Source organism: Pinus tabuliformis, chromosome 4_1 (genome assembly GCF_031772625.1).
Source record: "Pinus tabuliformis cultivar Carrire ecotype Pingquan chromosome 4_1, CPIR1, whole genome shotgun sequence".
NCBI lineage: Eukaryota > Viridiplantae > Streptophyta > Pinopsida > Pinales > Pinaceae > Pinus > Pinus tabuliformis.
In genome coordinates, this window is record NC_142303.1 from 75,990,769 (window position 1) to 76,017,441 (window position 26,673).

Genomic DNA, 26,673 nt, shown 5'->3' on the forward strand with positions numbered 1-26,673 from the left:
ATGGGTCTAAAAATGAAAAATATACTAACAAAATCAAGTTTAAAAGAACTAATGGGATTCAAGATGATGATGTCATCCCCAGGGGAAAATTTTTTTGGAGGGACAAGAAGAAATCTACCTTTTTAATAGTATTTTTGACTTATCCCCCTATAAGTTTACTCAAATTTCAAGTGTGGGCACTCATTTGATGCAAACTTAGATTGTACATGTCCAATGAGTACCCACTCTGCATACTTTTGAGTAGACCCACACTAAGAAAATGAAAATACATGAAAAAGCCGCATTCTTACCCATTTTGCATACTTTTGAGTAGACCCACACCAAGAAAAAATAAAAATACATGAAAAATAAAACAAACTACATAATTTTGAGTGGACTCACAACAAGAAAAGAAAATACATGAAAAAGCCATGCTTTTTTGAAGAAACAAACTTTTTGTCATGTATTTTCAATTTTTCTCGATGTGGGTTGATTCAAAAGTATGTAGAGTGGATACTCATTGGATGTATAATCTAATTCTTCATCTAACGGGCTACCACACTTTAAATTTGAGTAAAACTATAAGGAGATAAATTGAAAATATAATAAAAAAGTAGTTTTCTTTCTTTTCCTTTAAAAATTCTTCACTCTTCCAGATCAAGGGTTGGATCAACAATTGTCATAGCTCTCATAACAACAAGTGAATCACTCAGATAAAGTTACGAGTGGAAACTCAGAGGGCCCTTCAGAAGAGGAAGAGGAAGCTTTCCTTTCCTCCAAAGAAGCAGTATGTCCAACCATTAATGCCAATTCAACAAATGAATAGTCTGAAAAAGAAAGAGAAAAAGAAACAGTCAAAAGAGTAAGGAGATCAGGATGTAAATCTAACAAAGATATCAAACTTGAGTAGACAAAAAAAGACAAGGAACTAGGTTCCAACAGACAATTCCTCGTCAATTAGCGGACCTTAGCAACATGGGAGGAAAGAAAGGGAATGCAACAAGTCCCAAGAAAGGGACATCTCCATCTAAAAGTAAATAATGAATATTATCTCATGGAACGATAGGGGTATAGACTTAGAGAACAGAATAGCAAGAGCGAATTCATTGATTCGAAAAGAAAACTGCTGAGTAACCCTCTTCCAGGAGACCAAATTCAGTGAATCTGATCTCGCCTTGAAGAAAAATAGAATTTGGAAAAACAATAGTATGGAAGCAATCAACTCAGGGAGCCTTGGGAGTACTTTTCACATTGTGGAATACAACAAAGGCACAACTCATCAATTCCAAAAAAATTGTTCATTAGCTTGCATACATCTTCTTGGTTTATGATATTCATTAGGTATGTACTATTATAAATTTATACATGCCAATCCACTTTTGGGAAAAAAATAATGCTGGAGATATTTAATGGATTTAAGAAACACTGAATTCAGGGAAAATTGCATAATTGGAAGGGACTTCAACACAACTATGGGTCAAAAGGAGAAAATGGGTGGTTCACTAGTTTGGGAACCCTTTCGGTAATCCATGGAAGACCTTGTCCATCACCTCAGGCTCTTTGATGTTAAGCCCTCAAATTTCAATATCCCTGGAACAACAAGCACTCTGGCCTCGACCACATAGCTTCTATATTGGATCACTTCCTTGCCAGAGGTAATTTTCTGGCTTTGAACCTTAATCTCCACTCTTTCATTCTTCCTTGGAATGGCTTTGATCATTTCCCTATCTGCCTCCTTCTCTCCCCTCCTCAGAACTACGACCCAATCCCCTTTCACTTCTCTCCTCTATGGCTCTCCTCCCTAAGATCAAAGAATTGGTAGAAAAATCCCGGTCCCATTGGGTGGAGGGAAGCCCTGTTTTCATTTAGGAAACCAAATTTAAGTGTTTGAAGTCAAGCATTAAAAAATGGCTAAAGGAAGGAAAGCTGAAAAGGCAACACACAATCCGAGAGATGAAACAACAATTGACTTCCATATAAGAATACATGGAAACTGGTTCTATCTTAAAGGAATATTTTTAATGGTAAGACAAAGCCTTTAAGTCTTACCACTCCCTTCTCAGATAGGAGGAAGATTACTGGAGGCTAAAATCTTGTAGCACTTGGCTCCAGGAAAGACATGGTAGTACAAAATTCTTTCACAAGTAGGCAAAATATAGAGAGAGCAGGAACAATATTTCACAAAGCCAGTTCTAGGGACAAATCCTCTTTGTTTTGAAGATAATAAAGGTGCCACTATATCTCACTACAAAGCTTTGTATCATGAAATCCCTCCGAGAGATCAAGAGAGTGAGGCTGACATGCTGGAGCACATTCCTTCCTTAATTTCAGAGGACGTTAATGCCTAGCTCATAGCCCCACTAACTATGGAAAAAATCAAGTGAATAACATTCTCCCTCCTTCCTGATAAAACCCCTGGGATGTATGGATTCTATGCTTGTTTCTATCAATACTTCTGGGACTTGAGAATCAAATATTTGTGTAGGATGATTGTCTATTCTCTCAAAATTCTATGTATGGATGGTGGCATTAATTCCTCATTCCTCACCCTAGTCCCCAAAGAATCTAATCCCTCATCGTTCTCCCATTTTCACCTAATTTCTCTTTGTAATGTATCTTATATTATTCTATCAAGGTTGGTTGCTTCCAGACTGAAGAAAGCTCTCCCCCTTCTTATTTCGTCAACCAAGGTGGATTTTCCCGGGGCGCCAAATTTTTGATAATATAATTATGATACAGGAGGCAATGGAATCTAGTTTGAAAAGAGGATATCATGGCATTATCATCAAACTTGATATGGAAAACACATTTGATAAGGTAAGACATGAATTTGTTTTAAAGTAATGCAAAAAATGGGCTTTGATACAACTTTTGTACAATGGATAGCACTATGTATCTCATCTCCATGGATCACCCATTAGTTAATGGGAGAGTCACGGGTTTCTTCAAGGCATCTCATGGGCTAAGGCGGGGTTGCTCGCTCTCCCCATTTTTTTACATCAATATGGAAGACTCCCTGAGTAGGCGCCTAGAAGCATAAAGAGTAGTGGAAAACATCCCTGACATCAGATTCAAAGGAGGAATTAGAAGTGTGAATCATGGCTAGTGTGTAGATGACACCATTCTACTAGGATGAGAGTCAGTGACAATTTCAAAGAGATTCAAATTTAATTTAGAGAAATTCCTCTTGGCATCTGGAGGATTGACAAATGATAGCAAAACTTAGATCTTCACATGGAACACATTTGCTCATAAATCCAAGACGATAGAATACCTCTTGGGATACAAAGTGGTGAGAGACTGGAAGGAAATCAAATATCTAGGCATTCCAATTTATATACGGAAAACCTCTCCCAATAATTAGAAATCCATCCTGGAGAAGATAAAAATAAATTTAATTGGAAGTGGGGAGAGATTTGGCTCAATGTAGCAGGCAAGACAATTCTAGTCAAAGCAGTTCTTTTAGCTATCCCCCTTTATCACATTTCCTCTCACTTGGCTTTGAAGTACGTCATGCATCAAATTGACATGCATATCAGGGAGTTTGTATGGGAAGGAGTGAATACTGAAACCAAAAAATACCATTTGGTGATTTGGAATACTGTAAGAGCTCCAAAGCTACAGGGAGGACTCGACACTTGGGACCCCACTTTGGTAAACAAAACCATGGGGGCTAAATTATTTTGGAAAATCAAATCTCAACTATATCAATGGTGGGTGCAAGTTCTGAGAGCCAATTACATGAATGTAAATAACGATGGAGTTGAGGATAATGTGCAAAACCAATGTTCCCCTACTTGGAGATTGATTTTCTCCTCCTATCCTCTTATCATGAATTATCTATGTCGAATCCTAGGGAATGGACATAATGTGAATATATGGAAATATTCGATATTAGGCCTCTAGCCTTTGGGATTGGATCCCTAAATCCTCCCTTTGAAGGAATTCCTTTCTCGAGAACACATCAAATGTTTGGAGTAGATATCAAGCTGGGATGTGCAAGGAAATTAAACAGGTTGGCAGTTTGAGAGAATTCTTGATCAGCTAAGGATGGCCCTCGAATGCATCAAGAGTAATCTGACTGGATGTTCCCCCTAGTTAATTCGCAGAAGATAAATGGGGCTAGACGAACTCTTCCTACACAGTCAAAGAAGGATATAAAATTCTCCTTTTTCAACACCGTGTTCCAACAAAATCCTATCTCTGGAGAAAGGTATGGAGACCCAACGCCATCCCCAAGGTAAACATATTTTTCTAGTTTTTTCTTCAGAAGAAAATCTCAACGACATAAAATCTTAGGAAAAGAGGTGTTGATGGCACCTCTAGGTTCCCTCTTTATGAGAAATTGGAAGAAACTATCACCCACCTGTTCTTACACTGTCCTTACTCTCGTGCAATATGGAGCTCTTCCTTGGGTCCTATTTTCTTCCGAACCTAATGGCCCCTTAACATTCAATCCTTTTTTTCTTCTTGGCATAAGCACTATATGGGCCCTCTTCAGACCAAATCCACCTTTAATGGTTCTTCGATAGCTCTCCCAAAATATGTACATTGGCAAATCTGGATGTCTCAAAATAATGCTATCTTTAAATCCGTCTCTGTCCTCGTCAAATGTACTACCCTCAATGCCATCTCTTTCTGGTTGGAATTCAAGTCCCCTTCAGTAGATCCTTCTTTGGACCCGTTTGAGCTTTAATGGATCAATCCCTGGTTCTTTCCCCACCAAATTCCTCCTCCCTCTAAGTTTCCCCTGTCCCACCCATCTTGGCTTCTCCGCATACCTCTCAACAATTTTGTAGACTAGGAGCTAAAAGCTCAGTCCTAGATTCTACAATTTGATGGAGCTTCAAAATGAAATCCAGGGGTGGAAGGAGGGGGAGGGATTATTGCTAATCCCGAAGGAATTATTGTTGATAAGTATTCTTGGGTAGGAAAACCAACAATCAAGCATAAGATTATTGACTCTATTTGGGCCTTCTTTTAGCTAAAAAAAAGAAATCAGGGACATCTTCATCCTGGAATCTCCCTTTTTGTAATCCAACTGTTGAGAATAGGCTCCCTTCCTAGAGACAATGTGCTAAATTTGTTACTTTATCGAATCAAAGGTATCTTATCCTCTTTCTCTCTCTCACAACCCTTCCAAATTCTAAGGACCCTCAATGTAGATGCAGACCAAATGGCCAATAAGGCTTGTTTTCTAGATGAAGGTAAAATTGACATAAATGGTGAGGTAGACTAAATACCTATCCCTTGATGTTAACTATGCTTAGCCATTATTCCTCCTCTCTACATAATAGAACCCATCTCAATTTGAAATTAATGAGTAATCTCTCCTTACCGTCGTCTTTCCCCTCGTACCTCCCACTCCGTCCACACCTTCTCCCCTTGCAAAATCATTTAGGCATAAAGTATAATAATTGTTCCGTGATGGATCTATCATGCTTGCTAGCATGTGAATCCATCAATAGGTTCAACATGGCAACTCTTAGGCTTCAGGTTCATGCAAGTGTGTTATTCGAAGTTGCAACGCCTCCATTTAGGATTCACATAAGACGAAAATGGTTGTATCCAGTGTGTTGTACCTTAACCAAGGTGTCACATTTAATCACTTAGTGAAGGATGAGACAAGCGATTCATATGAAGGCCAAACTACTTGAAGTAGGCATTATTTCACTCAATAGAACGATGATGAATTTGCATTTGAACCCTGGTAATTTTGTAGATACAATCCATCCTTACACGTTCTTTCTAACGGGAAAATGGAATAAATTAACATCGAGTTACATAGCTCGCTTCATTCTGGAGGCTTGGGAGGAGTCTGTTCCCAAGCTGCTGGTAGTGTGGTGGTGGGTTTCCAGGATGAAAGGAGTTGATCCCTCTGGAAGGAAGAGGATTTTCCATAATTCGTTTCATCTTAGGAGTGCACCTTTGTGGGGCTTGGTCAGTTTTGGCTCTCAAGTAATGCTAGAGTTTCAATCATTCAATAAAGGAAGGTGTTCATGGTATAATGTCAATTTCTAAAAAGTAGTTGTCACCCCTGGAAATGGTAGAGTGCACTATATTCCCTCTCATGTGATTATCTCTCTTCTCCAAAGGGCTCTAGTTGACATGGTGTCGGGGTCATGGGGTCATTGAAAGAAACACACTAGACGTGGCTTGGAAGGGAACATAAAAGGATCAAATTGATGGGTGACCCATCGGATTCTAGCCCCTGGGCCCTTGATTCCTGTGAGAATTGTAGAATGGAGCTTGTAGAGATGAGGGCTGAGATATATGACCTACAAGGGATGCTCCATCAACATAAAACCTCTAAGAGAAACACCCTAGATATCGTGGAGAGTCAATGTTAGAGGATTTATAGCTTGGAGGATGAAGTGGAGGTACTTCACAACATTGTGGCAAATCTTCAGCTACAAAAGAATGAGCCGAACAACTCCGTGGTAGAAGTGAACTTGGAAATTGATCTAAAATGTCCAACAAACCATCTTGATTAAGTTAGTTAAGAGATGATTGGGTTTAAATGCTTAGTTCTTTTGTCTAAATTTTTTCAAGTATATACTGATAGTAGAATAAGAATAATTGTTAGTCCTGAATGTTTGGATGTAATCTAGACATTGATACATCCAACACATGCTAGTCACAAAGTTCATAATTTATTTTGCAATGTAAATCTCCAGGGAATTTGCCGTGTTCGGGCACAGATTTAATGAAAACGTACTTATTCTTGTTAAAAAATAAAAATAAAAATTCATCACTCTTATTTTAACATTTTTACTGTTATTTTATTATTTTCCTCATGAGGCCCATTTTAGACCTCAAAATTTCCCTAATGGCACTTGAAACTGAGTAAACCTAAAAGGAGATAAATTAAAAATATGATGGAAAAAATAGTTTTCTTTCCCCTTAAAAATATTTACCCATATGGTTGGCACCATCATCTTGAATCCTATTGGTTCTATTAAAGTTTATTTCAATAGTACATTTTTTGTGTTGAGACTAGATTTTTGTTTTAAAATTCCCCTAAAGACATTGAGTCCATAAGCATTATCACCCATTATTATAGACATATTTGGGCACTGCAACCCCAATCACATATGTCCATAAACCAAGGGCTCTCAAACCCCTAAAAGTGTTGTTTCATACCCTAAAGGATCAAGGTCAACTGATTACATCATTTCCCGGAAGTTCTCCCTGAAAAACTGCTAAGAACTGGTCAAAACTGGACCATACAGACTGCTCCATGCTAAGGGTGCGATGCATCTCACCTGCCACACACAAAGGGTGCGATGCATACTGAAAAGCCCTTCTGTAGGGTGTGATGAGCGAGAGTAGACAAATGGAAAATGCAGTTTGCTAGGTGGAAACTCAAAGAATATTCTATAAACTGCTCATATGACACTTGCCTCTCTTAATTCGCCCAAGGATGAGTAAGATGTTGAGATTGCAACAAGATGATGGAGCTTAGTGAAAAGAGTCGCCTTCACTAAGTGGGCCCGCAGGAAAATTATGGCGCAAGTTCTATTTTTGGATCAAAGCAGGGATGATCACAGCAGGAGTGACCACAACAGGGATGATCACAGCAGGAATGATCACAGCAAGAGTGATCACAGTAGGAGTGATCACAGCAGGAGTGATCACAGCAGGAGTGATCAAAGTCTATTTTTAGACTGGCTGTCAAAAATATAAAAGTCAAATATTATTGTCTCATAATAATATTTGGACTATAAACTTGATCTTATTCTCTTGGAGCACTTCAGTTTGAGCTACAGATGTGGCACATGCAGCTGTCAGAAGGAAGTACGCTTTCTTTGTGGGTCATTTGAGTTGTTGCATGCATGACTTCAGTTAGAACTCAATCAATTGAGTTTGGTGGAGTTGATTGTGGAGTTGATGGAGTTGTGTTCAATTTGACTTGGTTAAACTAGTTGTAATTAGTCTAACTGCAAATAGACTAATGATGAGTTGTTAAACTAATTATTAACTCATAATGCAACTATATAATACATTAGTTAACTCAGTTGCATGTCAGTGCATGTTCAGTTCAGCAGGGACAGGTGTTAGAGGATCAGATTGCTATCAGTTGTGACTATAATTGTGCATGAGGATTTGCACAATCAAGGGATTGAGTATGCCAATGAGTATTGCCCAGTATTATAGCCTCTGCTCACGTCTTTCCCAGTGTGAGTGCTTCTTTGGAGGTAAATACGAGTTTGGTTAATCCATTCTCATTCATTCTTGAGCAGGTATTGAGCAGTGGAGGTAGGCAAGAAGTGGAATAGATTTGGAGATCAGATCTGAGCTGTATTGTGTGTAACAGGTGGAGCTGGTACTAGATTGCTTGTGATAAGCATTGTACTTTGTAATTTTACATGTTCTCAATCATTAATATACAGATAGTGTGGGGTTTTCAGCTGTAAGCTTTCCCAGGGTTACATACTGTGTTAATGTGTGAATGCTCTTGATGTTTTATTGTTATTGATGCTGCTAAATTGATGATCAATGTAAAGGAGATTATGTATTGTGTATGTATTCCGCAATAGTACATGATCAGGATAATCTCCATTGAATATGTGTTAAATTATTCAAAATTTCTACATGGTATCGGAGCTGTTGAACATCAGATCTACTATTCAGGAAGTGTTTACATTCTATTTCTTCAGGTAGAGTCTGTAATCGGGCCAGGTAGCCTCTGGATTCATCCTTCCTTTGGAAGGTGAGATATCCGGTGAATGCCCATACAACCAATCTTTGTACGAGAAATATTGTGTTCTCACGAATCTTAGATCCGAGGCGGTTGAGTTGGAGCTAGTGGAATTCGAATTTGCAGCAGTGTTTTCTTGGTGTCAACGAGGCAATGTCTTTCAACGGATTGCGATTGGAGTATGCTCTTGAGGGCAACTCAAACTATATTGCATGGAAGGATAGGATGGAGGCAGTATTGGATGATAACGGGCTGAATGAGTTCATAGAGACGGATGTTCTCCTCAAATTCTTTTCCTTCAATAGATGTGAGCTTTAAGTTTTGTTCCATTGGAGTAGTAAGAGGATTGCACTCTGTCATGCCAAACCTTTTCAAAAGATCTCCAATGTATTTCTTTTGAGAAAGAAATATGGACTTCGGATGTTGGGTTACTTCAATGCCAAGATAGTAATGAACATAGCCCAAATCAGTCATTTCAAAACTTTTCCCCAATTCCTTCTTTATGGATGCAATGTAGCTTTCATTGTTCCCTGTCATCCAAAGATCATCTACATATACCACGAGATATACAACTGTTTTTCCAACTTTCTTGACAAATAAAGTTGCATCATCAAGATCATAATGTTTGAAATTGAGTTTCAGAAGACGCTCAGTTAGTTTTTTCATACTAGGCTCGCGGTGCTTGTTTGAGGCCATACAAAGACTTCACCAGTTTGCATACTTTATGTTCATGTCATTTCACAGCAAATCCTTCAGGCTGGGACATAAAAACATTCTCTTTTAGATCTTCATTTAAGAAAGCAGTTTTTACATCCATTTGGTGGAATTTCCAACCGTTCTGAGCTGCTAGTGCAAAGAGTGTCTGGATGGTAGCCCATTTTGTTGTGGGGGAAAAAGTCTCCTCATAATAGACCCTTCCTTCTATGCAAAACCTTTTTCCACAAGCCTAGCTTTATGCTTGTCAAGTGAGCCATCAGCTTTATACTTGTTCTTGTAGACCCACTTGCAGCGAATTGGTTTGATTCCTAATGGAGGATCGAAAAGCTTCCAAGTGCCGTTCTTTATGAGGGCATCATACTCATTTTGCATTGCTTCTTTCCATTCATCATGAGAAGCAACTTCTTTGAAGGAAGTTGGTTCAAAATATGTAGACAAGTTCAATTCACAATCATAAGAAACATCCATATCAACAAGTGAATTAGAGTCATCCACATCACCTCCATTTTGTCGGTTTGAATTTCTAGTTCCTGTCTTTCCAACTTCATCAGGATGAACACTTTCAAGTGTCTTTGTTAGCCACTTTGGGGGCCTTTTTCAGATGGTCCAGGCTGCTCCGTTGATTGAGTTGGGACTGAATCAAGATTGAGTCTCCCAATTCTATCAATCACATCACTTAAAGCATCATCCGTTCTTGGAGTTTCATGCAGGGGAGAGTGTTCTTCAGAAGAATATTCCACATGTTGATCTAGTATAGGAATCCCCCTTCAAGATGTGGAATTTGATTATCAAATTCTTGAAATGATTTTGCTTTTGCGAATCTATCCAAGCGATCAAGTTGCCGCTCAACAACATTGTCAGTTTTGGATGATTCAAGAAAAATTACATCTCTAGATACAACAAACTTCTTATTTACTTCATCATAGAGGCGGTATGGTTTGGAGGTGTTTGAATACCCCAGAAAGATACACTTACGACTTCTAGCACCAAGTTTGTTTCTATGTACCTTTGGTATCAAGGCATAACAGGTGGAACCAAAGACCCTGAGATGCTTTACCAAAAGAACATATCCATACCACATTTCATATGGGGTCTTGTTTCTTATAGCATTAGATGGACATCTATTCTTTATACATGCAGCACATAGAACAACATCAGCCCAAAACATTATCTTTACATTTTTGAAGAAGAGCATGGATCGTACCATATTTAAGATTGTCCTATTCATTCTTTCAGCTACACCATTCTGTTGGGGATTATAAGGCACAGTTGTTTGATGTTTGATCCCATGTTGGTGAAGATATTTTTCAAATTCATTTGATGTGTATTCTTTTCCATTATCAGTGCGAATAGACCCAATATGAGATTGTGCATCATTTTCAATCCATTTATGAAAATTCTTGAATGTTTGAAAAGCATCAGATTTGTTCTTCAATAAATAAACCCAACACATTCTGGTGTAGTCATCAATAAATGTCATGATATATTTATTTCCATTTGCAGAAGGAACGGGAATTGGACCACATAAATCTGAATGAATGAGTTCAAGTTTTCTATGTGCTCTTGAATGTGAATCATGAAAAGACTGTTTGCTATGCTTTCCTAGAATGCAAGCATAACATTGCTTAAGTTTCCTAGGAATTGTAGGCAAACCAGCAACACCATTTTTCTTCAACAAGCGGAGACTGTCATAGTTCAAATGTCCAAATCTAGCATGCCATAATAAACTTGATGGAAGTGTACCTTCTTCATGATGAGAATTGTATGAGAAATGTTGTGCATGAGCAGAGGTTCCTTGTAGCTTGAGAAGCCTTTCTTCTTCTATTCCCCTCATGACAAGTGAGTGGTCAGATGCTTTTCTTACCTCAAGTTTGCCATCAAACATATGAATGGAGTGACCTTGCTGGCGGATGTGGACCAAGGACAACAAGTTTCTCTTGAGCTATGGGAGATATAGAACATGATGCAGAAGAAAGTTTGGAAGACCAGGCAATTTAAGCCTGATTGTGCCAAGCCCTGATGGCTTGATTTTTGATTGGTCTGCAAAGTATACTGCTCCATCAACATTGTCAGTGAAATCTTCAAAAAAATCTTTTCTATGAGTCATGTGGTAGGTTGCTCCTGAATCAAGCAACCAATCATTTTTCCAAGAAGCAAGTGAAGCATTAAATAAATTTTCATTTACTCCAATGTTACATTGTGCCACAACATAGTGAGCGGATTCAGGTGCTTTACCTTTGTCTGTATCATCAGTTTTACCTTTCTGTTGGTTTCTTTTCTGCTCAATTTTGTCCCATGGTAGTGTTGGCCGGATAAATCGATCTTGCGGACAAGGCCAATCTCCCTAGTATCAAAAGATATCTAGCAACAAACAGGATAAGCAAATCTACCTTTCTCTAAACATATTACGATTCATTAATAAAAACTATAGAGGTGTTTAGACCCAACCTTAAGTCCAACCCTAGTTTGTAGCAGCCATCCTTCAACTGTCTGAAAGAGTTTCCTTTTGAGAACCTACAATCACAAACAAGCACACATCAAATAACACTTGCATAGCTAATATCATAAATCATGTTCATTATGGTGATCAAGGAATCCATAAAATAAACCATAAAACACAACTTATTGAGAAAAATAAACTTATTTGTATTAACTTTGAAATAGAAGAACTTTACAACCTTTGGTGCCTTGATGTTTTACAAGCTCTTCCCAGGGTCCAAAACAGGAATCTCCTTTACTTTAACAAGCCTCACACTCTTCCAAATGAGATCAAAGAGATATGTAATCTCTCCTCATAAAAGCTCAATTAGGAAGACTAAGTTCCAGCAGCATTTCACCTCAAAAATATTCAGCTTTCAACCTCCCAAGTAACTAGCCCAATGCTTCATTTTATAGTGCAAAGGAAGGAGGTTACAGGTCCACCTATGAAGGGATAAAGTCCTCCTTCAAAGGGATAAGCTCCTCACATCAAGGGGTTAGCTCCCTAAGGTATGGGATGCATGAAACTTAAAGGAGCGAACACTCCACCTCAAGATTCCTTGGAGAAGCTTCTAGAAATGACTTAAAGTGAGTTTTTAAGAATATACTTGCACCTTTTTGACTTTTACAGGGGTCCACACCCATAACACAGAGACAGAGCGGTCAGGTGTGCAGGGGACATGACCATTAGGTGCGGGACCGCAGGTAATGCTAAGAGAAAGTGTGGAACCAGAGTTTTATAGACTTTTGAGGGCTTTCTTTTATTTTCAAGGCTTGATATGAAGAACTGAGGCTTAAGACTTGAAATGGAGGAAAGTATGAGTGGTAGTGGACTCACACAGATTGTAGAATGTCAAGGTGACAATTTTTAGTGCGACAGGTAGCTTACATGTACAAGCATCATGTGATCCATTTCTTTTGCAGCGTATGCAGTGAAAATCTACATTTTCTCCTTGAGAATGTCTACCCCCGCTGCCTCTGAAATATCTTCCTCTTCCTCTTGTAGAATCTTGAGTAGGATGATTTTCTTTATGAGCAAGGCACACAACCTCTTCAAAATATTCAGGGGCTGTCTTCTTTCCAAAATCTTTCTCTCTTTCAGCAAACTTTTTCACAAGAGAGTCAAAGGTTATATCTTTGAGATTTCCATTTGCTTGTAATGACTCAAGATAATTGGAGTAAGTAGGATAAAGTGCCTTGAGAAAAGTGATAAGAGGAATATCCAATTCAACCTTAGTGGATTTGAGATCATGCATTATAGACTTTACTTCAGATGCAAGAGCAAGAGGATCATTATTTTGCAGTTCAAGAGTGAAGAGTTTAATCATGAGTTGAACAAATTCAAGTGCAGTATGTGAGTCATAGAGTTCTTTCAGCTTTTGTAAGGCTTCAAAGGTAGTTGAATATGACAAAATATGGCAACTCACCTCTTCATTTACAGATGCTACGATTAATGCATAAGCTTTGCTATTCTTGTTTTCCCAAATGACGAGCTCTTTGTCTGAGGTAGGTTGTATTGGTTCATTGTCTCCGTCTCCGACACACTCTCCTTTCCACAACTCATTGAAAATGAGGGTGTGTTTTATCATCCGGGACCATTTGGGATAGTTCTCCTTGCCAGTGAGAACTATTCCCACCATGGATATGATTGAATGCATTCTGTAAAAAAAAAATATTTTTGCCGATAGAAAAATACTTCTGCTAATATACAGTAAAATTGTACTCAAAAGGGCATTCTCAAAAGATTTCAAATCTCTTCCTTATATACCCATATGGACGCCAATACCATGCAGTCAGCGTACCAAAAATAAGGGGCTCAATACAATTCCATGTGTTAAACAGAGTTAAGAGTACACATTTTACATGTCCAAAAGTCTTCAACGTATATACCAAAAAACTTTAAAGTATATGCCAACGATAATGATATCATCTCAAACACAAAAAACACATGAATTTTATGTGTTTAGATTAGCAAAACCCTGAAATAAAGCTCAGTTCGCTACCCTAAGAAAATGCACTACTTCGCATCTTTAAAAATGATGGAGAAAAGTGGCTCTCTCACTCACATATATACCATCCAAAAACTTTCAAATATCCTTCTTCTTCACGTGACATTTCTGATTAATCAAGGCAACAGATTGAGATACAAGTTCAATATCATTTCCAGGTCAGTCTGTTCACTAAATCATCGCTCGGAAATTGGTCTCTTATCATTTTCCTAAACTGGAGGAAGCTCACCACCAATTCCAAAATGAAAGCATCCAGATCGACAACAAGACAACTGTCGGGCTGAAATTTATCCCTTAAGGCACTGCACTCCTCCACAACCAGAGGAGTTTCAACCTTGAATTCCTTCAACTTGCCTTGGTTGGTCTTCAGCGTTGCAGTTGTTATTGGTCAGCAACGTTCTGTCAGTCCAGTGTTAAAAAATACCGGAGCAGTGACAAACATGAAACAATGTTTATATGAATCGGTGATAAACAGAACGCCCTTCAACTCTTTCAGTATTTTTTGGAACATGACACTGCAATAGCAATATGACTGCAAAGTGATGGTTTGATAATGAATAGGACACTGCGTATCTACACCATGGAAAGCACTACCTGAGAGATTGCTACATCGAAGGCAGCGTCGACTTCATCTTTGGAGATGCAACGACATTGTTAGAACACTGCCACATTCACTGCAAGTCTGCAGGGTTTGTCACTGCACAGGGCCGTAGATCTCGGGATGTTCCAACGGCTTATGTGTTTCTCAGGTATGATCACAGTGTGGCTTGATTCCTTCGGCAACGGACCGGACTTATGGAGGAGAGTTACAGCGGCAGCCACTATGGTGGCAACATGACAGCTGTGTAAACTGTGAGTATGGCAGAAAACGTTATGGCAGAAAACATTTATGGACTTAATGCACTTTGATTCCTTTGAACAGTATGGCAGAAAACGTTTATGGACAGTCCAGAGAGCCAGAAAGCACAGGCAGTGTCAGGCTCTGAAACCATGTCAGGCCAAGTAGTAACTCCATAAGGCAAAAATGATTTGTGTGTTCTATTCCATCAGGTAGGTCTTCATTATATACATGAGGGAGAGACTGTTCAGTTCATCTCCCGATGACTGTTCATATTTCTTATTTATCTATTTACATAAATTCACCTAATCAAAAGGATTAGGTGTCAACAATAATCATCCAAACTAAGGGATGATGGCTCTACGAGAATCATCAGTCTGCCACATAGACGATTGTCTGTCCTATGTACATGAAAATGAATTTATAAAGCTGAGCATGGGAATGCCCGCCTCAGTTAGATCATGAAAATATTATGAAGATAATGTATTGTATTGTATCTTATTACAGGTCACCTTCTAGTTTGAAAAACCTCGGATCCTCATTATAAAGCATTTCACCTGACATCAGAATATTTATGACCTCATGCTTTAGGGGGCAACTATTGTAGACATATTTGGGCACTGCAACCCCAATCACATATGTCCATAAACCAAGGGCTCTCAAACCCCTAAAAGTGTTGTTTCATACCCTAAAGGATCAAGGTCAACTGATTACATCATTTCCCAGAAGTTCTCCCTAAAAAACTGCTCAGAACTGGTCAAAACTGGACCATACGGATTGCTCCATTTTGAGGGTACGATGCATCTCACCTGCCACACACAAAGGGTGTGATGCATACTGAAAAGCCCTCTTTAGGGTGCGATGAGCGAGAGCAGACAAATGACAGAAGTAGTTTTCTAGGTGGAACCTCAAAGAATCTTCTAGAAACTGCTCATATGACACTTGCCTCTTTGAATTCGCCCAGGGATGAGTAAGAGATCATGAAATCTCCAAGTGGAACCAAGAACTATCAGTGAAATGACACTAATCAAAATCCTAGAAGCTGACTCACTCTCCTGTGAACATCTATATATGGATCCCTCATCCTAGAGATTCGGGGGCTGGAATTTTGTAATTTGTAAGGAAGTGCTATTGGTTTCTCTTTGAGACATTATATTGTTGGGTGATCTAGCTTTGTATGAGGTGAAGAGGGCTTTCATGCTAGGAGGATGGTGTTGGATCAGATAGCTTGGTTGTAATCCTCCCTTCTACTACTTCTATCAATAAAGCTATTTGACTTTTCCTCCATATACTTGTATATCTCTGAATCTTGTATTTATATATGCATTTGTATGGTTAATGTACATTTTATCCTACATTGTTTATGGTTATAGATCTCTATGCTTTGATGGTATTTTGCTGCTTTGACTCTACAGGTGTTCTTTGAAGCAGGACAAGTGAGAAAGGAGTGGTGAAAGCTCCATCAAGGGAGAGAGGAAACAAGCAATGAGATTAGCGAAAGACTGAGGTTGGTACTCTCTGCTTCTCTCTCATCTATCTATCATAAAGGAAAACACAAGTAACTTTAGCTTGTTTGTTTCTAAGATAGCTACCCGTCTTAGTGGGATTAGTAGCTCTGAATGGACACTAGTTTTCCCGATAACACCCACCTTCTCCAATACTTCAAAAGGGCCATACCACAAAGCCTTGATCTTCTTACCAAGACCATATAACCTTTCTATGCTTAGTTGCAACCAAACTCTATCTCTCTCCTGTTGATGGTGCTAGACCCACCAACATTTAGGGGATCTCCCCGGTATGAAGTCCAAACTAGACCTCACACTGTTTGGTGTAGGAGTCCCATCCAGTACGATGGTCTGATTTCCATTATCTTAAATATATGCCTTAGCTCTTGCTTGTCAGCACGTGAGAGTGGTCTGCTTTGTCTTTGAATAGCGAGGTTCACATGCCTGGTGAGTGCTAGTGTTACTTGTGTCAAGGTTCCTTCATCGCAGAGGGAGAGGGTGGAAGTGAGTCTCCTATTGAAAGGGAAAATTCCCAACTTTGTTAAAGACATGCAACACAACAGGACGTGCAGCTTCTGGCGGAGCAGTCCACATGGATGTTACAGTAACACATACAAGAAGGAATAGCACGTACAAAACTCAATAGAGTATTCCACGCGAGTGCAACGGCCGTTATAAAATTTTTATGGAAAGGTTATGTATGATGTTCGGTGAGGTAGCCCATGTAGGCAGGACATTGTTAACAACTTATACAACATATTTTCATAAACATATGTATTAGAACAACCGAAAGAGTTCAATTTTTTTAACACAGGTTAAAGCAACATGTTTTACAAGTGTTCCAAGATTGATCTTATAAACAATTACAATACATGTGTGAAAACGTGTTGGCCTGTTATCAAGCTTCTGAATTAAGTGAAAGTTCCAAGAAACATCGGTACACAATACATCACTAACCCCATAGGCGGGGCATTGGAGCCTCTGGTCACTTCTCAAAGAAAATATTACAGACTCTCAAGACTATGTGGGAGGAGCCAAGGTGAAAATTCCGTTGCATGTACAATGAGGGGTATTTATAGCCAAGGGTAAAACTGGCCCTTGTGACTGTTCGACTTCCCTCATGACTGTTTGACTTTCATGAATTTTGACCTTTACATGACTCTTCAGATTACATGTGGGTCTCTTGGAATTCCACGTTACATTACATTGATTTACAACAACCCACAGTAGTGATGTGGCCAACATGACTCATGACATGACTCAACATGACAGTGCTGGTATGTTCATGTTGCTGGTGGTGTCCATGTCGAGCTGCAGTGCTACTGAGTGATGGATGTACTCTTGGCGTATCACAACTTCACCTCCACATGGAAAGGTGTGTGAAGTCTTCAATGGTCTTGGTGTTAGCTTGATGTTTGCACATGCATGTTCCTCCTTCGCTTGTACTTTGGCATGCTTCACATGTTCGCCTGTTTGTGAAAAAATCTCTTTTCATGCATCATTCGTCTGCAAAAAAAGCTCCTCACATGCATTATTCGTTTGTTCTTTTGTGAACAAATCTCCTCGCATGTGCTCCCCTTGTTCATCCCATTCATCATCGGTGATGTCTCATCCATGTACCTATATATGCAATCACTCATGAGAAGATGACATGAAATCCATAAATATCCTAGTCTACCATGATGCATTTTTGTTCGCTTTTGGATGCAGGTGACTGGGAGAGAGGACAAGGCTATGAAACTGCGCAAGGAAAATTTCAAGCTAGGATGCAACCTCGAGCACTGCTAGTGAAAATTTCGCAGAAGTCATTGGGAGACTGAGATGGACAGTCCGGATCAACAATGATTTTCAGCGGGCTATGGTTTGGCTGAAGGGAAAATATGCGCATTTTTTTGTGGGAAGTAGTGTAGATAGTAGTGGGGCTTGGCAGAAAAAACTACACAATTCCTCTGTGGAGATGGCAGCGGGCTGCAGGAGGCTTGTTGGGAAAAAATGCACAATTTTTTAGGGGGTTAGCAGCAGGCTGTAGGAGTGCTACTGGAAAAACTTGCGCAATTGTTGTGAGGTTGGCCTGTTGAACATCCCATCACAGTTTCTGAGCTAAGAGGGATGCTGGGCAGCTGGGGTAATTGCTCATGAAAACTGCACAGTTTTCTGGGTGAGCAGTGGACCGATTATCTAGGTGACTGGCTGGAAAAACTGCATAAGTTTTTGAGGGAGAAATGGACAGACAATGGGTGTTTTTCCGACATGTCTACGTAATTTATTTAGTCAGTGGAGCGGTAAGTTTTGCATCTTTTGTGCAATTTTTTGGGGGAGTGAGCCTCGAGGTCACTCCCTGGTCAAACTCTCTGGTTGACCAGCTGGAGGCTTGGTTGATGTGCTTGCGGGTAGTGCAGATTGAAATGGATTGCTAAGCAACTTCTGTGCTGTTCTGGGTGACAGTTAGTCCCGTCGATTCTAGGATTGTGCAGTGCAGGCTGCTTGGGAGACAACCTTAAGCTCTACGCAATTCTGGGCAGCAATACATGTCCACTGAGGGTTGAGACTGGGTAATGAGGCTCAATGAGGGTCTGGCTGTTGGAGGGTGATCTGGTGGTCAGAACTTCAGCAAATGATTATGTGTGTGAGCGAGTGAACTTGTGCATATGTGACCTTGTGAACACACACTCAACATGACTCGATGACAAGATGCCTCAAACCATCAAGACAACATACTTAGTGTGACTGACCGACGGTGCGAGTGACAAGCGCGACACTTGTGATAGATTGTTGAATGATCGCGACGACGGTTGCGCGAAAGTGCATACAACATTTTGTGTGAGTATGATAGATGTGTATATGGCGAACAAAACTCAAACACAACCTTCAACATCACCATAACAAGGTCGAAAGCATGACATATCAATCAACATGCGGAAGATGACAGTTGGTGAAACAAATGAAAAAGAAGCAAGATATGTAGAAGAAACACATGATAAGACTTTTCGTGTTTGCACACATGCATGTTACTGCAGACAGGATGATATGACAATGACAAGCAATCCTGCAAACTCAACTAAGAGTTGTATTTCAGAAGGTGTTCTTTACTTACCATACTTACCCTCAAGATGATCATGCATCCGACGGAGTTTTCATGCGGTCCTAATATTTTCCATTACTCGGTTCCTTGGTCCTTCTCCTCAACTCCTTGGAAGTGATTTCATCATGTCACCTTTTCCTATAGTCACTGAGAGGTAGACCTGCGCAATTTCAACGAACAGTGACTATTGTTGGAATGAGGCCCCGGGAGGCCTGTCTGCGTAGTTTCTAAATGCATGACCAACAAGACAACTTGGACAACACTGCGCAGTTTTGAGGCTGAAAGAGCTGCCATGGGACATGGGTCTTGGAGGACACCTCTACGTAATTTATGAGTGCAATGCAGCTGGACTGCTCTATGCATTTATGGAGAGGAGTGTTGGCTGGGGTCTCTGTGGGTTGCGGGGTTTCAACAAGCAAGGGAGGAAGATTGATGGTTGCAGAAACAAAGCACACAGTTCAGGGAAGATGGATGAGGCTAGGTTGCTTGGGAAAATGGCCAAATGTGGGATCAGTGAAACATAGGTAAACGTGATAGGACTTGATTGTGATAGCACATGGACACTTAGTGACACAACGTAGACCATCCAGAATGCATAAGACATACTTTTCTTGATGCAACAACCTTCGTGAAAAGAGTGTCTGAGGTGAGTGTGAAACATGTCTATGTGATGACAACCACTCATACACACACAATTCCCTTGATGCAAGAAAACATTCCCTTTGCATGAAGAACAACAACCCCTATGCCCAAAGATGACACATGCTGCATAAAGATGAGAACACGGAAAACTCTTAAGATCAAGAAGGGGAGCTTGAAAGCATCATCTTACCAATGAGTGGCCAAGGATGATCGATCAAAAGATCCAAGGTAGGATCCGAAATTTTCATGCGAGCCAAAATTTTGGAGGGTGGTTGTTGCCGCTACAACACTTGGCAACATAATGGTAGAACTCCAGCTCTCTGTATGGACCTTGTTTCGTGAAAAGTGAGTCTAACCCTTCTAGAAGTACTGTTCAATTCTTTGATCATCGTGGTTTCCACACTAGCTTGGTTGAAAGATGTAGCACCTACCATGCTCTTGATCGGTTAGAACACATTCCAAGCCAAGTCAACTTAGTTGTTTCGATTGGGGATGAGGGGTATATTGGTGCACAAGTAATGTGATAGTCAGAGTTTAAGTTTCTTTGGTGTTGCTTCGCTGCCAGTAGGCCTGGATAGTACCCTGACAAAGTCACACAGGAACACAAGCATCGCTCCACTGCCAGGAGCCTGGTCATTACCCTGGTGGAGTTACTTGCATCACCTCTCTATGCAAGAAGCCTTTCTCTTCTTTCACCTTATTCATTTTTCAAAGAACTGTGAGTAGGCACTTATTTATTTCAGAGGCAGAAGAGGGATCCCGACTTATTGAGAGCATAAGAGGTTGTTCCTTCAGAGAAGTATGTTGTGTATACCTTTGACATACTTGTTAAATTTCCCCCCCTCACCTTGATCTACTTGACTGAGCTGACAAGGGTTAACCCAAATGAACCAATTAGAGTAGGTGGTACTAGTTATAGCGCAGCCATTGTGTTTTCACCAAGACTCACTCTGAACATAACGTATTTTCCATCAAGGCATCATCGACGGAAGACAACAAGTTCTTCATAAAGTGAGACGAAAAAATATAATGAGATGTTGATAGTTGTACAAGTACTCTTAGATTCACTCAGCTTATCTCGAGAGGCAAACATGATTTCATGAGAGGCTAACCTACGGGTACAAGTAAGAAAAGAAAGAAAAAAGAAAAAAGCAGAAGTAAAGCGAGAGAAACATAGGTAAGCAAAGTAAGAAAGCAAACATACCAAACTGAGTAAGAAAGCAAACAAACTTGCAAACCAGAAAGAAAATCAAAGCAAAGACTACTCCTACTCCTACACTAAACAGTGCATGGGCCTACTCATGTGAATTGATATTTTTAATGCAGACACTGACGCATTGGTTGGCCCATGTAGGTGAAGGCATGGTTTGTGAGAAGCACATTCAAGAGAACCAGCAAACACAAAAGATATAACAATGAACATCAATATGCTCCGAGTTCTAAAACATCCACGGAAAAGAAAAGAGTGAATGCACAAGACAGACATTCCACAGACTTAACATGGTGTTGTGAAACATTGTGTGCAGATGATAAACATGCACACTCTTTGTATTGTGACATACGAGAGAACATGAGAAATACCAACGACTTATGGTTTACAAGCACGCTCGTTGTGTAAGATTCCTCCAAATATTGAGTGATGGGATCATGTGATTCGAGTGGAGGAAGCAAAATATGGGTGTTTGGTTGATCTTCAATGCGAAGCAGAGAGTTATGAGGAGCCTTGGGCGCTTTGAAAATTTTCTGATCGGAAGTGCAACTAACCTCAGGACAACGAGGGCTTGACATAACCATCATCCCAGGTTGAAGTGCCTTGATAGCTTGCGGGGTTTCCACTTCGTCAATAGATAGCATCGAAGACCAGTGGCTTAGATAGATTAATAGCGAGTGAATCAACATCGTGATCAAATGAAGAAGTACAGGGATCACAACAACCACAATAAAAAAATTCGATGTTCGTCAATATCCTCATGATTTTATGAATCGTGTAGAGGGGTAGATGAGAAGAAAGGATGTTCACCATCTATGTTTTCAGAAATGGTAGATGGTAGTGGGACAATTTTTTAGAGGAAGATGTGTCCTCTCCATGATGTAATGACAGACTGACATCCATTGTGTCTTGTGAATGATCAGAAGTAGAAACATCTGAAATGAGTTTTCACAGGGGAAATCAACAGTGGTAGAATCACAAGGGATGTCAGGATAGAGTGGATGAGGTGCGGGTGGAAGGGAGTCATCCTTCACCGTTGGTTCTTCTTTGGATTCCTGCACACACTCATCATGAATGATAGCGTAGGTTGGATTCACAACACCAACTCCATAGACAACTTGATCCTCATTCACAACATGTGTGGAGTCCAGAACGAAAGAACACAAGACAATAAAATCCAAAGGAGAAATGGAATGCAGGGATGGAGGTTGAGGGAACGAATCCATGTGACAATCAACAGGCTTGCAAGCCAAATCTATGCAGATATCAAGAGCATGTAGGGTAGGAGGATGTGACAGTTCAACATATATGCTCACAACTTCTCCCACCTCGCACTGCGGAGCTGGAGCTGTTTGATGAAAAGAGGATGGAAAATCATTTATGAAAACAACCTCATCCATCTTTGATTTTGCAGGTCTAACACTGAGGTGTACTGGGAGGGGTTCAAATTATTCCAAGAATTGCAGATTTTCGAATATGTAAAGAAGATACTCAAATCTTCCATCGAGAAATTCCCAATCAATTTCATCTTTGGGAAATCGGTATGTAAGATTAAAAAAGCGTGTGTGAAATTGTTCAATGGATTCATCAGTTGATTTCTATAATTTCAGAATTTCTTTATCGAGTGTTCTATGGTCAAAAAGATTGAAAGCATGGTCTATATCTATGACCAGATGAGAGAGAGAGACTGAATATATTTTTCAGGCAGCGTGGCACATCAATGCATTGGGTGCCCTCTAAGCATGTGTTGTTGCTCCTAGAGACAACCTTAGATTGCTTACAAGACTAGTGCCCGGGCACACCTTAATTTGGAGTGTCTCAAATGATTCAGAGTAAAGGGAGACCTCACTTATATTCTATATGTATATCTAATGGGTTGGTTCATTCCTTGTTATAGCACCATTTACCACCCTTGGTAGATTTTATGCTCCATGATATGGCCTAGGGAAACCCTTCCCTACCAGACTTGGTCCATTTTCTAGAAAATAGTGTTTTAAATCCCATACATGATCTTTCCCTATCTAAAGCCCGTGTACACATGGGTCAGTATATACCCAACCCGCGTATATATGTTAAAACATTAAAAAATATATAATCTCTCTTAATTCAGGTGGGGTTTACGGGTTTGACCTGTTACCCACCTACTATAGCCCATGGCCCAACTATTTCCCAACTGGAAAAAAATATTTGGAGAAGTATAAATACATCTCCATGGGAAGGCCTAAGGGATGAGAAAGGATTAGATATTGATATTATATTTGATTACATCCATGATCAAGTCTGAAGATATCCCTATTCCTTCTGCACTCCCAAGTCATAGGAAACCCCTATTTCCTTCTTGAGATGTCCATCATCCCTTCATGACATCCTTGTGTATACTTATGGAGGAGGATTGCTAAGGCCTGGGCAAGACAGATCCAGAGGACGGTTTCACTTGGAGTTGATGGATGAATCAGGTTGTAGTTCTTCAATATTTTCTTTAGCTTACATTAATAAAGAGGTTCTGTCTTGTTCTTGATGATTATGGTCTTTATGCATTAATTTATGCCATGATTTGCTTATAAAATCTCATGTTAATTCTTATTTTCTTACATGATTATATGACCTAACACTTATGTCATGAACATGCTTTCTATTACTGTTGTTGTATATGCTTTTCTTGAATGAGTTACAGGTTTTAAGGCATTGGAAGAAGTAGAGGGTTTGGACCCTGCGGGAACGACCTCAAATGTAGGACCTCCAGGTAATACCTCTTCTTCCTAATTCAGTAGTTTAAGTATTAGGACTACTTGTTTGTATGTCTCTTTATACTGTATGCCCTCAGCTCTGTTGGGGTTCTCAACCCAAGACCCTAAGGGGATTCTACTCGTAATAGAATTGGCAACTACGCTGGGGAGATCATTCTTGTTTTTCCTAGATTGGGTTGTTTCTTCTTGATCGGGGCCTGCTTGGTTGATATCTTGCTTTTACAATGTCTGTGACCTGTTTTCTTCTTGGGAATCAAGTCTGATCTTTTGGATCAAGCCTAGAATTTTTGTTTTTCTTTATTGAGATTTATATACGCACTTTTCAGAGGATACAATAACGTATACATGCTAGTTTCTTCAAATAATCTTGCGTATATGCGAGTTTCCTTTGTTTAAGTCACGTATACATTAGTTAAGATTGTTTCCTGGTGGTTGTTGCTATTTTCTGGTCATTCACTGTCAGTAAAGTTCTGCTTTCATGCAAGTTTTCAGTTTCTAATATTCTTCTTGTTGAAAAAGCTAGTCAACCTAGGGTTTTCTTTTTGAGTAAAGTTTCATTTTGGGCTTTGGGTTCAAGGCTTCTCGTATAATTTCTTGGTTGTTCTGACTATACGGAACAAGAAACTGGTTGCAATTTTGTTTATAACCCAACTTTTGGATTGCTTTTCTTTTCTTTCCTTTTTTGGTTGACCTATTTTGTTTTTCATGGTTTTTGAGTGCCTCTTTGGAGTTCTTGAAAGTCCTTTTTGGATTTCTTTTGATTTTACATAGTCTTTTATACCACTGTTCAGATCATTTTCTTGACTAAGATGGTTAATTGCATAACACATGTCTGGTCATGTGTTCACCAAATACATGAGTGAACCCATAAGCTGCCTGTAAATGGTATCCTCCACTTCTTCACTTGATGTAGCATCCTCTTTCGTCTAGCTTTCTGCTAGAGGAGTCTCCATGGGTTTACACTTGTCGATGTGGAACCTCTCAAGTATCTCATTGGCATACTTTCCCTGAGAGATAAACAATTCCCCATCACCTTGCCATACTTCTAATCCAAGGGAGTAGCATATGAGGTCCATGTCCTTAATCTCAAACTCTCTTGCAAGGTCCTCCTTGAAATATTTGATCAGTTGTTCATCACCAGTAAGGATCAGGCCATCAACATATAACACAATAATCAATCATTTACCTTCTATCACAATGTGATAAAGGTTTGCATTTGCTTCACATTTGGTGAAGCCAAAACTAGTGAGCCAACTATCATCTTGGTATACCAAGCATGGGTGCCTTGTTGAGTCCATACAACAGTCACTTGAGTATACACACATGCGACTCTCTGTCAAAGGTCTCAAACACCTCTGGCTACTCAATCTACACCTCCTCCTCATTAAATCCATTGAGGAATGTTGTCTTCAGATCCATCTAGTGGATCTTCCACCCCATCTACATTGGAAGTGCTAGAATTGACCTGATGGATGAGTACATTGCTATTGGAGTAAAGGTCTCCTCATAATCAATTCCCTCCACCTGAGAGAACCCCTTGGCCACAAATCTGGCCTTATGTTTCTCTATGCTACGTCTACTCCACGCTTTACCTTGTAAAGCCATCTTGAACCAACCACTGATTTGTCTGCTGGTCTTGGGACCACTTCCAAAACATTATTTCTGATAATGGAGTTATATTCCTCTACCATAAAATTAACCCATACTAGTTGCTCTACAACTTCCTCAAAAAAGGATGGTTCTATCTCTACCATCTCACTCATCAGACCCATGTAGCTAGTGTATCGATCCGGTGATCTCCTCTGCCCGCATTATGATGTGGGTGCTCCCACATTCTCTCTACCATCCTGTGATAATATGTCATCTTCCCTGGTTTGATTCCTTCCTTCTCTAGATGTCTCTGGTTGAGTGGATGTCTCACTCTCTACTCCTCTACTTGTGGCTGCTACACAAAGTCCTAAGGTTCTTCCTTTGGAGCCAAAATCTCCTAATGCTACTGCAGCTGAAGCTACCTCTTAAGAGAACACCTCATCTCCTTCTCCTCATTAAACTTCACATCCTCCTTGAACACTGCCATCCCGAGGGATGGAAAGTACACATGATAGTTGTGAGGTGTATCTGTGTACCCCATAAATATTCTCAAATCTATTGTCGGCTCTAGCTTTTTCCTTGCTTCCTTGGAAACATGACGGTAAACTGATAATCCAAAGATCCTGAAGTGTCACACATCTTGTTTCTTCCTTGAAAAATCTTCCTGTCATGTAATCATGCCAAGAATCGAGTGAGGACTCATGTTCTGCAAATAGACTGTTGTGTTGCATGCTTCATCCCACAAGTGCAGAGGTAGGATTTGGTCATGCAAAATTGCCTGTGTTGCTCCAAGAATACTTTTTTCTTCCTCTCAACCACCCCATTTTGTTGTGGGTAATGGGGCATTGTTAACTCTCATCGAATGCCTTCCTTTGCATAGAAAACTTTTAAACTCATTCGACACGTACTCACCACCATTATCACTCTTGATAGCCTTCACTTTCATGCTAGTGTCTTTTTCAAAAAGTGCTTTAAACTCAACAAATTTGGAGAATGTATGATTTTTCTTCTGCACGAAGTAGATCTAGAAATTTAGTGAGAAATCATCTGTAAATATAACATAATACCTATGCTTGGCAGTGGAAGCTATCGAGAAAAGTCCACAGACATGAGAGTGGATCCTTTCAAGGATTGCATGTGCCTTGTCCCGATCATTGAAGGTGGATTTTATGTAC